The sequence below is a fragment of the Chiloscyllium punctatum genome, chromosome 46, assembly GCF_047496795.1.
Source record: "Chiloscyllium punctatum isolate Juve2018m chromosome 46, sChiPun1.3, whole genome shotgun sequence".
In the NCBI taxonomy this organism is placed as follows: domain Eukaryota; kingdom Metazoa; phylum Chordata; class Chondrichthyes; order Orectolobiformes; family Hemiscylliidae; genus Chiloscyllium; species Chiloscyllium punctatum.
The window spans coordinates 36,089,289-36,103,195 of record NC_092784.1 but is presented as its reverse complement, the minus strand read 5'-3'; the positions used below and the strand labels follow the sequence as shown (position 1 = coordinate 36,103,195).

The following is a 13,907-nucleotide window of genomic DNA, read 5'->3' as shown; positions in this document are numbered from 1 at the left end:
CCCCACTATTCCCTCAAAGGCCCACTCCTTGCAACCTGAACTTGATCCCTGCGTTAGGGTCAAAGGGGACAGGCCGTCAATCAGTCTGTCAGTGAATTTGACCTCCAGCGAGCTTAGAGTGTAAGAAGAGACAGGAGCTGAGGGGCACTTCTGAATATTGCTTTTTCAGGCATGCTGTGCTCAGGAAAACAGACATTTAGAAAAATAATGAACCAAGAAAGATTAATTTGCACATTTGAAGTCCTGAGCTTTGCACATGGGAGCCATTTGATTGTTGATCCACGTTGTGTTAATTTGGACCTTATTTGTCTCCACTCCCCCTCCCTTTTTCTCACTGTACTCTTACCTAAACTGATTCTGCAATGCAGCTTTTTTCTTCATGCTCAACTCCCCACCAACACTTACACAGGGAATGCTTTTTCATTCCAAAGCTATTCAGCTAGGTGTGGTATCACAGCTATGTCTGATTGCTTTGTGACCCATGCAGACAGTGTTGTGAAGAGGAGAGGAAGTGGAGAGGAAGTGATCACAGAAGGAGCAACCAAGAGTTTAAGGATTCAGAGTGCAGTTGTTACCTAACTCATACTTTTACTGACCTCACTAGACGAGGAGAGCAATTCAGGCATCATTTTTTGCTGGCTGTTGGGATATATGGAAATAAACCATCAAGTAACACTCAGCCATCCCAAAGTACTTGAATCTGCATGGCTAGTGACAGCTGTGATGCTGTACACAATTGGACATCTCCAGACACTGTGACCTAAGCTCCCTAGTGATGGCTGCTCATTGTGGAAGAGCCTGCCATACTGGACAATCAGGCACACACATCACCAAAGTTCTGAAGAATGGCAGAAATCCAAGTCCCAGTCTGAGTCGTCCCATCTGTGAGAAGAGGGAACTGTGATTGGGAGATTGGGGGAAGAGAAAGTGTGTAGAAATTGTGGTCTACCTCTACCAGAGTTGAAAAAGAAACAACAAACATTTTTTTCTTCAGTCATAGTTTGAATATGCTACGGAGCATTCTGAGTACAGATCAAACAGGAATTCAGCATACCTGCTTATGTATGAGAGGGAGAGAAGGTGCATATTGTTTGCGAGAGACTTTCTGTGAGATTGCGTGCGTGCAACGCTTTTATATGTGTTTGTGTGTGTATGCAAGATGGTCTGTTTGAGAGTGCTTGTTTGAGTATGTATATGAGATTGCATGTAACAATCAGTGTGATTGTAGGATTTTGAAAGAATGTGCATGTATGTGAAGGAGAAACCTTTGTGTGTGTGGAGATTATGTGAGAGTACGTGTGAGAGTCTAACAGTGTATAAGAGTTTGTGAGTGAGCATGTAAGGGCATGAATGACAGTCTGAGAGTGTATATGAGGTAAATGGAATTATGTGATGTCTGTTAGAATGTATGTAAGAGTGAATGTGTGAGTCCAAGAGTTTTATATGAACATGAATGAGAGTGTGGTGCATGTGACAGTACTGTGTGTGTGTGTGTGTGTGTGTGTGTGTGTGTTTGGTGAGAGTATGTTTGTGAATGTGTTGTGTGTGGGCTGAATCTACCAGGCCTCTGGGCATGGGCTCTGAGGCAAGGGTATTTTTAAATGGCCAGAAATTTTGGGTAAATTGACAATCATCTTCCTTTACCATTTTACCAGAAGGGGAGAATACAGTTGAGGAGTTGGATGTTATTTAAATGGAGAGACTGCAAAAATCTACAACACAGGGCTTTAGGAGTCCATGTCGATAAATCATAAAAAGTTAGCATACAAGTTTGGCAGATATTAGGGAAGGGAAATTGAATGTTGGCCTTTATTTTGAAGAAAATGGAGTAAAAAGATAGGGGGTTAAAAATTGTTAAAACTAAGACACTAGTCAGACTACAGATTTGATCCCCTTAGCTAAGGAAAAATAAACTGACACTGGAAACAGACCAGTGAAAGTTCACTGGTTGATTCTAGAAAAGGAGAGACTTTTATGAGGATAGATTGAATAGGTTGGGCCTGTAATCTTTGGAGTTTACAAGATTCAAGATAGTAAGGTACTTGACAGGGTAGATGCGGAAAAGTTGTTTTCCCTTGCGGAATATTCTAGAACCAGAGGGCATTATCCTAGAATAGGGGAATTACATATTTACATATTTACAATAATTTCTTCACTCGGGGGCAGTGAATCTGTGGAATTCTATATTTTGGTTGACATGGACCAGTTTGGGCCAAAAGGCCTGTCTCTGTGCTGCAGGACTCCATGACCCTCTGTGATTCTGGGACCTGCCTGATGTTCCTAGTGTCCCGTGACCCACTTTCCTAGCACCCTATTCTTCCAGATGCAATCCCAATTGGCCCCACCATTCCTGGTTGCATTCCTGAGCCTGCTGAGCTGATAGCATTCTGATTGGCTGAAGGTCCTAGAGGTGTCAATTAAAGAGACAGGGTCCCAAAAGCAACCTTGCTACAGACTCCTCATGATTTTGAACACCATAATATTCCAGTTGTGCCCAAAGCAAAGAGTTCTTGTGTTTGTATGCTGTGCTTCTATTTGTAAAGTCCAGGATTCTGAATGCCATTGGTAACCTTTTATTGGCTTATGTACGTATCTCTGGATCTCTTTGGTCCTCTATCCCATTCATAATTGTGACATCTATTTTGTCATCTTTCCTTATTCTTCCTTCCATAGTGTTTCACTTAACACTTTTCTGAATTAGAAAACTTGTTAATATCCTCTTGACAGATGACAAGACCATAACACCTCAAGATGATTGTGTGTGTGTGTGTGTGTGTGTGTGTGTGTGTTACTGTCAGTGCATGTAGCTATCTGTGTTGTGGGTCTGAATTTACACAGATTTGCTTTGTGTGCGTCACAAACTAACATGTAACTCACATCAGTGATCCAAGGATGTCTGCAAGCAAGTCCTCTAGCTGATTAGGATCAAAGCTACTATTTTCACTGGAGTTTTGAAGAATGAGGAAGGAATCTCATACAAACTAGCAGAAAACATAAGCACTGATACGAAAAGCTTCTATAAGTATATAAAAAGGAAGAGAATAGTGAAAATAAATGTTGGACCTTTACAGAATGAAAATGGCAAGGGAGTAATGGGAATGTTAGAAATGACACAGGTACTAAACCAATATTTTGTCTCTTTTCACTATAGAAGATAATAACTTTTTCCCAAAAACTGCAGTTACTAAAGAAGAACCTTGTGAAATTACTACAACTAGGGAGGAGGTATTAAGTAAACTGATGGGATTAAAGGCAGATAAGTCCCCAGGGCTTGATGGCCTGTACCATGGGTATTAAAGGAGGAGGCAACAGAGAAAGATTTTTCAAAATTCACTGGATTGTGGAAAGGTACCAATGGATTGGAAACATGCTAATGTGACACCCATATTCAAAAAGGAGATAGGCAAAATGTGGGAAACTATAGACCAGTTGACCTCTGTAATGAGGAAGTTGCTGGAGTCAATCTCAGAGGAAGGGACAACTTGGAAAAACATTTGGAAAATCAGAGCTCAATTCACCACTGTCAGCATGGTTTCATGAAGGCCAAGTTGTTGCTTGACATACTTGCTTCAGTTGATAAATGTGGAGCTTGAAAAAGCACAGCAGGTCAAGCAGCAACGAGGAGCAGAAGAGTCAACCTCTCAGGCAAGACACTTCCCATCAGGATCCTGCCCAAAATGTCAACTCTCCTGCTCTCTGATGCTGCTTGACCTGCAGTACTTTTTTCCAGCTCCATGCTTTATTGACTCTGACTTACCAACATCAGCAGTCCTCATTATCTTCAAACTTGCAGGAGTTCTTTGAGGATGTAATCAGCAAGGTGGATAATGGGGATTTGGTGGATTTGATCTATCTATCTAGATTTCCAGAAGTCAGTTGACAAGGTGCCGCATAAAAGACTGATCCAGAAGGTTAGATCCAAGGGCATTAAGGGTACAGTATTGGCTTGGAAAGAGGATTGGTTGACTGACAGCAAGCAGAGGGTCAAGATGAATTGGTTTTCTCTGGATGATGAACTGTAACTATTAACAGGGTGCCACAGGGTTCAGTTCTCAGACCTTAATGATTTACAATCTATATAAATGATTTGCAAGCAGGGACAGAGGGTCACATAACAAAACTTGTGGATGACACTAAAATAGGGGTGGGAAAGCTGGCTGTGATGAAGAGTTGACAGATGGATATTGATAGGTAAGGAGAATGGGTCAGAATCTGGTAGATATAATTTAATGTGGATAACTGTGGGGTTGTCCATTTTGGCCTGAAAAACAAAAGGGTCAGTTTCTATTTAAATGGGAAGCAGATTCAAAGTGCACCAGTGCAGAGAGATTTGGGTGTCCTTGTGCATGAAAAGCACAAAGAGGTAATGCAGGTGCAGCATATAATAAGACAGGCAAATGGAATTCTGATATTTCTTGCAAAAGGACTGGATTATAAAGGTTTGGGCATGTTGTTACAATTATATAAGGTGTTAGTGAGACCACACCTGGAATATTGTGTCCAGTTGTGGTTTCTTTACTTAAGGAAGGATGTCATGGCACTGGAAGCTATTCATAGGAGGTTCACTAGTTGATTCCAGGGATGTTTGCACGAGGACGGGTTGAATATCTTGGACATGTACTCGCTGGAGTTCAGAGGAATGAGGGGCATCTGACTGAGGTATATAGAATGCAAAAGGAGATTGATAAGGAGGACATTGAATAGATAATCCCCGTTGTGGGATAGTCTCGAACAAGAGTGAGAGGAGATAGGTTCAAAACTGAGATGTCAACCCTGGGGACTTATCTGCCTTTAATCCCATCAGTTTACTTAATACCTCCTCCCTAGTTGCAGGGAGACCTTTGCGCTTGCTCCACTATTGAGCATGATCAAGACTGATCTTATCCTGGTCTCAACTCCACATTCTTATTCCCACTTCTAGTTCCTATGTTCCTATATTCCTAAACATATAAAATTCAAACAGGATTAGACAAAGAAAGGACGTTCTCCATTACCACGGAGTCCAGACCCAGGGTCACAGTCGAAGGATAGGGAATAGGTCTTTAGGTCTGAGATGAGGGGAAATGTCTTTACCCAGAGAGTGTTGAGCTTGTGGAACTCTCTGCCACAGAAATTGGTTGAGGCCAAAATATTTGAATGTTTTCAAGAAGAAGGAAGATATAATTCTTAGGACTAAAGGACTTAAAGGATATAGGGAGAAAAGGGAACAGGGCACTGAGTTGGATAATCAACCATGATCATATTGAATGATCATTGAATGATTGTAGCAGGCTTGAAGGGCTAAGTGGACTACTTCTATTTCTGATTTGTATGGGAAGCAAGATGGGCTTGCATTCAATGCTATTCCTCAGGCCCACACAGGATCCTGGCTCAGACATTATCTCCCTTCTTAGTGACTTTAATGAGTTTACGAACAAATGGACATGACATCTTTATTTCTGTACTTCAAATCCCTTGAAAGTAAGATCAAAATACTATTCACCTTTCCAATTGCTTACTGCATCTAATTGTGATTTTTGGTGTCTTACGGAGAAGAATGATCTCTTTGGATGCCTGCACTTCCCTACTTCTCACCACTTCAGAAAAAGCCTTTCTGCTTTTTCTACCAAAGTTAGTAACTCCATGTTTACTTTCATTTTATTCCATCTGCCACATTCTAGCCCATTCACATAGCCTATCGAAGCTTCTTGAAGCCCCCTTGATTCTCTTCATAACATACACTTCCATTCTGGTAGATTTGGTCAGCAAATTTTAAAATATTACAATTGATCTTCAGATTGTGAGCATTTATAGACCTAGTTCTGATTTGCAGTACTCCACTAGTAACAGCCTGCTATTTTGAAAGTGATCTATTTGTTCCTACTCTATATTTTCTTTCTATTAATCAAGTCTCAATCCATGCCATTATCACCCCATTCCCATGCTTCCCCAATCTATATAACTTTATCTACTAAGCTCCTGTGTGGAACCTGATGAAAAGCCAACTGAAAATCCAAATGCACCATATCCACTGGTTTGCCTTTCTCCATGTTACATCTAACATCCTCAAACTACAAGTTTGTCAAAAATAATATGTACATCTATGTTGACTGTGTTCACATTTGCCATTCTTTTCTAAATATTCAGTTATCATGTTGTTCATAATAGATTCTAATATTTTTCCCTTAATAGATAATGTGAGGAATTTCTTTTCACCCAGAGGGCGATGGAAATCTGTAACTCACTGCCTGTAAAGGTGTAACATTTAAAAAAATATTAGGATGTACATTTATGATGCCAAGGCATAGAAAGTAATGGACCAAATGCTGGAAAATTGAATTAGAATATTTAGGAAGTTGTTTTTGACCAGCATAGACTTGATGGCCTGAAGGACATTTTTTTCTGTGTTGTAGCCCTCTATGACTCTGACCTCAGGCTAACAGGTCTGTAGTTCTCCATTCTCTTTCTTCCTCCTTAAATAGCAGTATTACATATTCTAACTTCCCATCAGCAGAAGCCTTTCCATAGTCCATAGAATTTCAAAAGATAACCACGAATGAATAATGATAACCACTATCTCTGTTGCTCCTTCCTTCGACACACTGCATGAAATTCGTTTGGTCCAGGAGGTTTATCAACTGTAATCCAGTGCAAGCTTTTCAAGTTCAACCTCTTCATACTAATTTATTTTACTTCTCCAACTACACAAATCTCTTGGTTGCCGAGTATTTCTGGTGAGTTTTCCATATAATTTTCTGTAAGGACAGATGCAAAGTAAGTGTTTAGTTTCTCCATAACTCCCCTGTTTTCCACTGTAATTTCTCCTTTCCTTATGTAATGTGCTCATATTTTTCCATGAGAGAAAGTGAGAACTGTAGGTGCTGAAGTATCAAAGTCGAATAGTGTGGCACTGGAAAAGCACAGCAGCATCCGGCAGCATCCAGCGCCTCAATGTTCAACTCATATTTTCCCTTAGTTATCGTTTTTCTTTTGCATATTGATAAAAACTCGTACCACTCTTCTACTTCCTTTAATTAGTTTTAGTTCCCTTGAATATGAACTCCCTGTGAGGTTCCCAACTCCCTGACAATCAAGTATGGACTTTCCCCAGTAGCCCAAACAAATCTGCCAATGAGGATACTGGTCCCATCTTGTGAAGTTGCAACCCATTTATTTTGCACAGGTCCAGTTGCCCCTAGAACTAGTCCCAATGCCTGAGAAATCTGATACCCTCCCTTGTATACCAGTTTTCCAGCCATGTGTTCAATCGCTCAACTTTTCTGCTTCCATGCTGAATGGGACATGAGACTTTGACTAATCTTGAGATCATGTTGTTTATGCTTTGGAGGTCCTGCTTTTCAAGACCCTTCCTAGCTCCTTGACATCTGTTTTCAAGACCTCAACCTTAAGTAATTGTACTGACATGGATCACAACCTCTAATCACTATTCATCCTTCCTCGTAAATAATGCTGTGCAGCCAATCTTGACCCTTGCACCTGGGAGGCAAATTACTAACCTGGAAACACCTTTCTGGCTGCAGAAACATCTGTCCATTCCTCTAAGTAAAGAATTATTAATACTGCTTGCCACTTTTTTTCTTTTCTAGTGCAGCTGACCTTCCCATGATGCCACTGATTTGTCCGTGACTACATTCATCTGAGCAGCCAATGCCCTCAACAATATCCAAAGCAGCAAACCTGTTTGCAACCAAGATTGTTTTGGTAAATTCTGCATTACCTGCAGAAATACGACAACTTGAGTGATTTTGGGGAGAGTTTGAAGTAGATTGGCAGAGAGATAGAAACCTGAGGACAAATTCAGTACAGGGAATAGGAGACTGAAATTTAATAAGTGACTCTGAAAGACAAAGGAAACAGACTTAAAAAGGCACATCACAGACAATTGACAGGGAGTACAGTGAATAAAACTGATGAGTTGAGGGTAAGATACACACATGGCAGCAAGATATAATTGTTATAACAGGAAGATGATTTTAAAGAGGATATTTAAAACTCTTTTTTTCTAAATCCTGGTTCACATTATACATTTGCGCAGAATTTCAGGACGTACGTGATAAATATTGATATTGTATTAGAAGTATTACTGCTGTAAAAATGAACTTTTTAACATTAGGCAGACAAACATTGGTTGGCAAGGATTTGAAATTTCACAACCTTTTGATTATGAAGGGCACAGTGAATGAATGAATCTTTGGCATGCCCAAGGTGCCAATCAGAGCTTTCAGGCTGAAGAACCAATCAGGGCACTGGAATGTCAACCAATTTGAGTAGTGAAGTGTGCCAGGATAGCAAACAAAGCTGGGAGAGAAAACTTCACTTAGAGCATTGTTTCACTAAAAGTCTCCATGCACACAATTGGAATGATTTTATCTGAGCTTGGTGGAAAATATGGGTAAATCTTGTGCAAGTTTTTTAAGTTGCTTATATCTATCCCATGTAATTTCCTTTGATTTATTACAATAGTTTCTGCAATTTTTGTTTTATTCATGGACAACCAGTTACACATAAGTAGTGTACCATTATCGATAGACAATTAGTCTTCCATGTTTCTCATGCTCTTAATTTATTATTTTTCTGTTTTGACTGCTAACATTGCAACTCATTGGCATGTATGTGTATTATACATAGAATGATCTTTGCAACTATATTTCCAGTTCAATTATCCAACTAATGTTGCACCTTTTTAATTTGTACTGGTCATTTACATGCATTTTCAAAACAGCAAACCAAAATTAAATTGCATATTGGTGGTGTGTGACCATTCCCAATTAATTTCCTCCCTGTGAACGGTATAGTGTGAAAGTGAAGAGTATATGATTATGTATGTGAGTGTGAAAGTGAATGCATGAATGAGAGTAAAAGTGAATGTATCGATATCAGAAAGACTGTGAAAGTGTGTGACTGAGTGAGTAAAAGTGAATGAGTGACTGTGTGTAAGTGCATGTGAGTTTGTAAGTAAATGTGTGAGTGAATATGAGAATGTGTGAATGAGTGAGTGAATGAAGCTGAATGTGTGAGTGTGAGAGCATGTGAAGGAGTGAGTGTGTTAGCCTGACAGTGAATGTGAGAGTGGGTGGGTGAGTGAGTGAGTGAGCGAAAGTGCATGCATAATTGAATATGAGTGTGGGAAAATGCATGAGAACGTGTGAGTGAGTCAAAGTGAATATGTGTATGGGTGAGAAAGAATGTGTGATTGATTGAATGAATGAGTGAGTGAAAGTGTGAGTACGAGAGAGTGTGGGAATGAATCAGTGTGAATGAGTGAAAATGTGAGTATGAGAGTGAATCTGTGAGTACGTGAGTGTGTGTCAGTGAGTGAGTGTAAGGGAGCATGAAAGAATAAATTTGAGTGAGTTTGTGAGTGTAAGTGAGAGAATGTGTGAGTGAACAGAAGTGAATGTGCATGAGTGTGTGTGTGTGAAACAGTGAATTTATGAATGAGTGTGAGAGTGAATATGTGAATGAGTGAATAAATGAGAGTGAATGTGTGAGAGTATGCAGGTGAACATGTGAATGAATGTGTTTGTTTTGTGTGAGTGAAGCTGAAAGTGTGAGTGTGTGTGAGTGAATGAATGGAAGTGAATATGAATGGGTGTGTGTGTGAATGTGTGTGAGTGAGAGTGAATATGTGAATGAGTAGTTGGGGTGAAAGAATGACTGAAAATGTGTGTGTGAGTGAGTATGAGGAAGAATATGTGAACGAATGACAGTGAGAGTGAAGTATGAGTGAGAATGAGAGAGAAAATCTGTATCAGTGCGTGAGGGTAAATGAGTGAGAGTAACAATGAGTGACTGAAAGTTTATGTGTGAGAGAGTGAATGCATGAATGAATGAGTGGGCGAAACGGCATATGTGGCTGAGTGTGAGTGCCAAAAAGAGTGACTGGGTGGGTGAGTGTGAAAGTGTGTTTGAGTGAGCAAGACACGCATACAAACAGACACTCATTACAGATACATACAAACATAAACATATTCTGCTCCACCCTTCCCAAAAACATATACACTGGGTTGGGAGAAATGGAAAACCCAGGGTAAAATACTTCCCACCTCCAGTTCCACCAACGGCAGCTCAGATTATGTACCATTAGAGGCAAACACAATCTTGTTGTTTGTTAAACACAACTCATTTGTTTGGGTTCAATTCTTTCCCCTTTCTTGATAATCAGAATTTGCACCTAGTGCCTCTGTAGTTCTGCTTCTTAAATGAAAGAGGAATAAAATACTTGATTAGTTATCCCTGCTGCTTGGAACTTTTTAATCGTCACTTTTATTCATTAATAATTTTTACATTTTCCATTTGTTTTCTTTGACATTGTTTTTGTTTCTTAGCAAGTTGTTTACATTTTCTTCATATCTTGACATTTGGAAATTCTTGTTTAATTTTGTGCCAAACTAGGCCTTCAAGCAGCTACTGCTGGGTTTCTTACTGAAGGAGAATAACAATCTCACAAGAAATCTGATCATTTTTTGGAGGACTGCCAAATGGAATTATTTTTCTCCAATACAGGCAGGAAGTGTTGGAAATGCTCGGCATGTCTAGTGCTATCTTTGCAGAAAAGAACATAGGTCAGTCACTCTTCATCAAAACGAGGGAAAATTGTGAGCCTGAAACATTGACTCTTTGTCTCTTCGCAGATGCTGCCTGGTCTGCTGTGTTTTTACAGCACTTTCTGTTTATAGTTAAGATTTTTAGCTCTATTATATGATCCATGCTGGGCATTTATAATTAAATTGAATGATATATTGTCCCTTGTATTTTACAGTGAATAATGCAGTCAAATGCAGTAAAACGTTTCAACAATCACCATTTTGAATAGTTTAGGAATAGAAATTTAAAAAAAATAACTGAAAGAGAGTCTATCTTTGTTCCGCCATCTCTGTGATGAGTCTTGAGCCAACTCACCAATGGCACCTATGTCATCACTCTCCACCACTGCCTCACTGCTGCCTGCGCTGTACCCACCAACATTGGAGTCACCACTCTTTAGGCATCATCTCTTCTCCATTGGGTCCACATTGCCGATGCCAATGCTTATGCTGGGTCCCATGTTGAATCCACACTTGCCCCTCAAGTAGGAGTCCCTGACTCAGCTGCCACTTTCTGATAACCAGGAGTCTCGCCTTGATGACGCCAGGAGTTCCCGCTATGGGCCTAATGCAACCAGGAGTCTGCTGCCAGCCCCTTGCCAAGAGTCCTAATGTCGTCTTGCAGGCGCTACCATCTCGAAACGTCCTCTGTTGCCACTGCCTCCAATCACTGCTGCCGCCAGCCCTGAATGCTGGGAGGAGATACTTGCTGCTGCTGCCTCTAATCACCGGGAGAACCCATGTCCATCAGTGCTGTCTTTGCCTGCTGGGAGATGGCCTCCATTCTGAGTGCTCTTGCTACTGTGCCGATGCACCAATTAACCTACTGCAAAAGGTCCCAAAGAAAAGAAAAACATACTAGATAAAGAAGAAAATAAAATAAAAAGAGCAGAATCAAGAAGAAAGAAAGTAGACGGCTTCGGATAAACCCCAGGCTGAAGAGGCAGCACACAGCTATGGTAATCCACTGCCATCTTGATAATCAGTGTGGTAGAATCAGTGTGATAAAAAATGTGGTTTAATTTCAATTTAAGATGAGGAAATATTTATAATTCATTGTAAAGCGCAATTTTTCTGTTAACAAAGCCCACGCTTTTTTTTAGATTACTTACAGTGTGGAAACAGGCCCTTCGGCCCAACAAGTCGACACCGCCCCGCCGAAGCGCAACCCACCCATACCCCTACATCTACCCCTTACCTAACACTACAGGCAATTTAGCATGGCCAATTCACCTGACCTGCACATCTTTGGAGTGTGGGAGGAAACCGGAGCACCCGGAGGAAACCCACGCAGACACGGGGAGAATGTGCAAACTCCACACAGAGAGTCGCCTGAGGCGGGAATTGAACCCGGGTCTCTGGCGCTGTGAGGCAGCAGTGCTAACCACTGTGCCACCGTGCCGCCTTTGCAATGCTATTGTTTGGAAAATAAATAGGACCAATTTTAAAGAAGTGGAATTGGTTACAAAATCCTGGAATTTTCTCCCTAACCTAATCTATTCACTTGTGGGACATGGACATTGCTGGCTGACTAACATTTTTATCATCTGTCCCGAGTCCCGAGGGTGGCCCAATGACTCGGTGATTAGCACTGCTGCCTCACTGTACCAGGGACCTGGCTTTGATTTCACCCTCAGGCTGTGGGAAGTTTGGAGTTTACACATTCTCCCCATGTTTGGATGGTTTCCTCCAGGGTGTTCTTGTTTACTCCCACAATCCAAAGATTAGGTGGATTGGCTATGTTAAATTGATCATAGTGTCCAAAGATGTGTACGCTAGGTGGATTTGCTATGGGAAATGCAAGGTTCCAGGGTTAGGATGGTAGGGTGGTGGGCCTGGGTGGGAAGCTCTTCACAGGGCCGCTGTGTAATTGATGGGCGGATTGGCTTGCTTCCACATTGTAGGGGTTCTATGATTCTAGTTGCTCTCGAGAAGGGGGCGTTGAGCGGTTTTCTTGATTCACTGCAGTTCACATACTGTGGTCTGACCCAGAATGCCATTAGGGAAGGAATTCCAGGATTTTGACCCAGCGACAGTGAAGGCATGGCAATATTCAAGTCAGGATGGTAAGTGGCTTGGAGAGGACTTGCAGGTTGTGGTGTTCCCATGTATCAGCTGCTGTAGTCCTTCTAGATGGTAGTGATCATGGATTTTGGAGAGGAGTGTTGTCGAAGGATCTTTGGTGAATTTCTGCAGTGCATCTTGTAGACAGTACACACTGCTGCTACTGAGCAGTGTGAGCAAACACACTGAACACCGTGGATGTGGTGCCAGGCTGATTTGGCCTGAATGGTATCAAGTTTCTTGTGTGTTGTTGGAGCTGCATCCATCCAGGCAAGTGGGGAATATTCCATCACATTCCTGACTCGTGCCTTGTAGGTGATGGACACGCCTTTGGGAATCAGGAATGAGTTACTCGCCACAATATTTCTAGCCTCTGATCTGCTCCTGTAGCCACTGTGTTTATGTGATGAATAGCGTTGAGTTTCTAGTCAATGGTAACACCAAGTATGTTGATAGGTGATTCAGTGATGGTAAGACTATTGAATGTCAATAAGCAGTGATTAGATTTTGTCTTATTGGAAATTATCATTACCTGGCATTTGTGTGGCACGAATGTTACTTGTCACTTGTGATAATACTATGGCTTTGAGAGTTGTATTTTATCCTTTTTTTTTATGAAAAAGTTTGAAGCAGAGGTAATGAGCAGCCTGCTCTAGGACTGATAAAGTAAACAGCTTGTGAGGCCTTGGTTTTTTTTAAGGTTAGAAAAATAGAAACAGCCTGAATGGGTGAGCTCAAGTCCCACAGAATTCGGAATTTTAGTTTTAGCTTTCAGCAGCAGTTGCTGTTGAGGCATTGAAGCTGGATGTGAAACTGTTTTTCCTCTGACTGTTACAGCTGAAAGCCACTAGAATTGCATGTGAGATCATCTATTTTACTGAATTTGCCTTTGCCAAGAGAATGTTTATGGGATGTTATTGTATTGAAACAGTTGCTGTTTAGTAGTTAAATGATCTATTATTCTGTTAAGTTTTCTAACGGATTTAAGTTATTCCAATTTCTTCTTTCTTTTGTTGTCTTCTAAATATACTTTACAAATAAAGTGTGCTTTGCTTCAAGACGGGTAGCTTGACAAATCAAATTGCATCTGGAACGCAACAGCTGGTATTTGCCTTTAGAATAAGGAAAAGTTAGAGTCTAGGCTATCTTCTTACTATATTTTAAAGGGGTTTAGTCTGGTCCATAACATACTTGTCAGTCCAAGCTTGCATATTGTTCAGATCTTATTGCATTTGAACATGGTCTGCTTCAGTATCT

At 40.8% G+C, this 13,907-nt stretch overlaps 1 long non-coding RNA gene across 1 annotated transcript in view; it reads left to right on the top strand.

Moving 5' to 3' along the window:
• LOC140467948 (uncharacterized) overlaps positions 1-10,257 on the top strand; it is a 40,125-nt gene extending 29,868 nt beyond the window's left edge. The window contains exon 3 of the long non-coding RNA XR_011955545.1: positions 7,587-10,257. This is a non-coding gene — a long non-coding RNA (uncharacterized lncRNA). The remainder of the gene's footprint in view (positions 1-7,586) is intronic.
• The last annotated feature ends 3,650 nt before the right edge of the window (positions 10,258-13,907 follow it).